General features: G+C 39.0%; 1 non-coding gene across 1 annotated transcript; it reads left to right on the top strand.

Moving 5' to 3' along the window:
- Positions 1-573: 573 nt before the first annotated feature.
- Positions 574-680, top strand: LOC130734809 (small nucleolar RNA R71). The gene has a single exon (XR_009018150.1). It is a non-coding gene; the product is annotated as a small nucleolar RNA R71 (small nucleolar RNA).
- The last annotated feature ends 2,386 nt before the right edge of the window (positions 681-3,066 follow it).

The raw sequence follows: 3,066 nt of genomic DNA on the forward strand, positions 1-3,066 counted from the left end.
TGCTTGGCTAGCTGGCCAAGTTTGTTCTCCAAGTTCTTGATAACCGCCTCTTGGTTCTTATGGTTGTTGTTCATGCGGTTGATGCAACTCTCCAATAGCTCCTCTAAACTCCTCTTGCAATTCACCTTTCCAACAACTTGTGTTTGGACAAGAGGTTCATGATTTGAGGATGGAACTATGCTTCCTTGAGCTATAGCTTTGGCTTCATTGCTCTCAGCATTGACAGTACACAAGTTACTAACATGAGGTCCACCACAAGACTTGCACTCCACACAAGTCCTTCTTGCACCAACAGCCTTGGTCTCCTTAATATGCATTCGAATCTCCGCCACTTGTTCGGTGAGTTTCTTGTTGGAGGCCAAGAGCTTGTCATATGCTTCCACTTCAAACTTACTCCTTCGGGTTTGGCGATCATTTTCAGAGTTCATGGCTCTCGCTGCCATCTTTTCTATTAAGTCATACCCCGCTTGTGGGGGAAGAGCATCGAACTCCCCATTTGAAGCCGCATCTAGGCCAAACCTCCAAGAGTATTGTAGACCATCATAAAATGTTGCAACCAATTCAGCTTGGGTGAGATTGTATTGAGGACATTTCCTCAATAGCTTCTTGAAGCGCTCCCAAGCTTCATAGAGATTTTCCTCAGTGGTTTGCACAAAATTCATAATGTCTTTTTTCAGCTTCCTCAAAAGAGCTCTTGGGAAGAACCTTGTTGTGAATTTTTCTGCTAGGTCTTCCCAAGTAGTGATACTCCCTTGAGGTTGTGAATTCAGCCATTCCTCCGCTGCATCCTTCAAAGAAAATGGAAACAAGCTCAACCGAATTGCATCCGTCGGAACATTGTTCACACGGTAAGTGTTGCAATTCCGGATGAACCTCTCCATGTGAGCATGTGGATCTTCCAAAGTACCTCCACCATATTGGTTTTGGCTCACCAAGTTGATGAATGCCGGTCTCAACTTAAAGTTTCCCACTCCCTCGGGAAAGACAATGCTCCCGGGATAGTCATAACTCATGGTAGCCGAAGTGAGTTCCCGAAGAGACCGGTTGGCATTCTCAACTACTTGTTCACATAATCGGAGGGTGGTCCCCTCTTGGATTCTTGCCTCGATATGGGCTTGCATCTCCTCCTCCGTCATTTGGCCACCCATGGTGGTGTCTCTTGTGAGAGTAGCCTGAAAGTTTGATACTAAACAGAGAAAGATTAGTAGCACCAATTCTAGACAAGTTCAAAACAAAAATAAAACCACAAACTAAAAACTTAAACCAAAAGCCACAAACAATTCACCGGCAACGGCGCCAAAAACTTGTTGGTCAATTCGCAAGTGTACGAATACCTCCGGGTTTTAAATTATCGAACCACAGAGAATTAGATTGCAAATTCAGTTTAAGGTTGAAAAGCAAGTAAAATTCAGTTTTAATAATTGGTTGTTTCTTGAGTTTGTAAAAAGACAAGTAATCAAGTAATAAAGCGATTGAAAAACAGAGATGAGATTGCCTTGGGTTCTTGTTCAACTATTTCAGTTTTAGCAAACCTTCCTATTCAATTAATCCCGAGTCTCTCCTTGATGTTCTAGCCTAGTTAGTTATCTTTCGATGCCTCGCAAAGAAAACCCTTCCTAATCAAAAGATAGGTTCAATTCCTTGATAACCTAAACATTTGCTAGAAGCACTAAGCATACAAATCAGGCCAACAAACCCCAACCCTTCCTCTATTCCTAGTAGCAAGTATAGAAGGAGTAATCTCACAACAAGTCCCAATTCTATAACAAACTATCGTTATGATTATAGAAAAGTAAGAAGCTAGCATGCATTCAAGCTTGAAAGATAAAGCATAGAAGTGAGATTCAAGGGTTTACTCAGAACATCATGAATAGAAAAGGATTGATAGCTAAAACATTAAAAGTCTTACAAAGAACCCAAAGCAAAAGGGGTTTTAGCCAAGCATGGCTATAGAATCCATACAAGAAAAGAAGGATAAAACCTGGAACATGGACTTGGAGAATGCTTCTTCTCAAGCTCCAGAGCCTAACCGTACTTCTAACTTATGAAAATATCATAAAATGACAAAAGGTTTCGAAAGAAATGACAAAAAGCCTATTTATAGGCAAACAGGTCGAGTCTGGGCGCTCAGGCGCCAATTCAGAGCGCCTGAGCGCTAATTCCAAGTGGAAAAAGCAGCCTCTGGAGGTAATTGGCGCTCAAGCGCTCAACAGGAGCTCTCAGGCGCCAATTCCTTTCTAGCATCATGTAAACAGCGAATCAATTGGCGCTCAGGCACTCAACACGAGCGCCTGAGCGCTCTCTACATGCTAGAAAGCCTCTTGACCTCTTCTTAACTCCCCTTTAAGCCTCCCTTCAATTTTCCAAGCCTTTTGACCTTCTTTCTTCATCAGTTTTCAGACCTAGCTGCTTGGGAACAAAGCAAGGAAAATATCTAGGATTTCCAAGAGTTTATTAGCACAAAAGACCCTCAATTCAAGTAGAAAAGATATGCAAGTCCTAAACTTAATTAAAATGCAAGAAAGGTCCCTATAAAACTATGAAATTACCAAAACAAAGTAAAAACACAAATAAAGATAAAAATGCATGAGAATGCATGAAACTCTACATGAGACTCAACAAAAAGAAACAAAACTAACTAATAAATGACCCTAAAAACACTACTAAAATAGGGTCATCAATTTTGCTATAGTAGTTGTGATTTTGTCAGCTTTTTGTTGGCTTGATTTGATTACTATCACATGTTGAGAGTTTGTTTCTCAACTAAATATAGGAAACTTATCTTATGAGAATAGTGTTTTTATGTGAGAAAATGAGAATAAATCACGTCAGTTAAATCTAATCATGAATGATCTAGATTAAAATAATTAAATAGTCATTCTCACAAGATACAACTTATTTATTTTAGAAAAAAATTATATGACTGATTTTTGAAATTCAAAAATTAGATTAAAATATGGAGCTGAGTCAATTATCTTCTTAAATCTTAATCTTATTATCTTAATATTAGATTAAGATAGTTTATATTGTTATTTATTGCGGGACAAGTTATCTTCTTAAATCTTA

Source organism: Lotus japonicus, chromosome 1 (genome assembly GCF_012489685.1).
Source record: "Lotus japonicus ecotype B-129 chromosome 1, LjGifu_v1.2".
NCBI lineage: Eukaryota > Viridiplantae > Streptophyta > Magnoliopsida > Fabales > Fabaceae > Lotus > Lotus japonicus.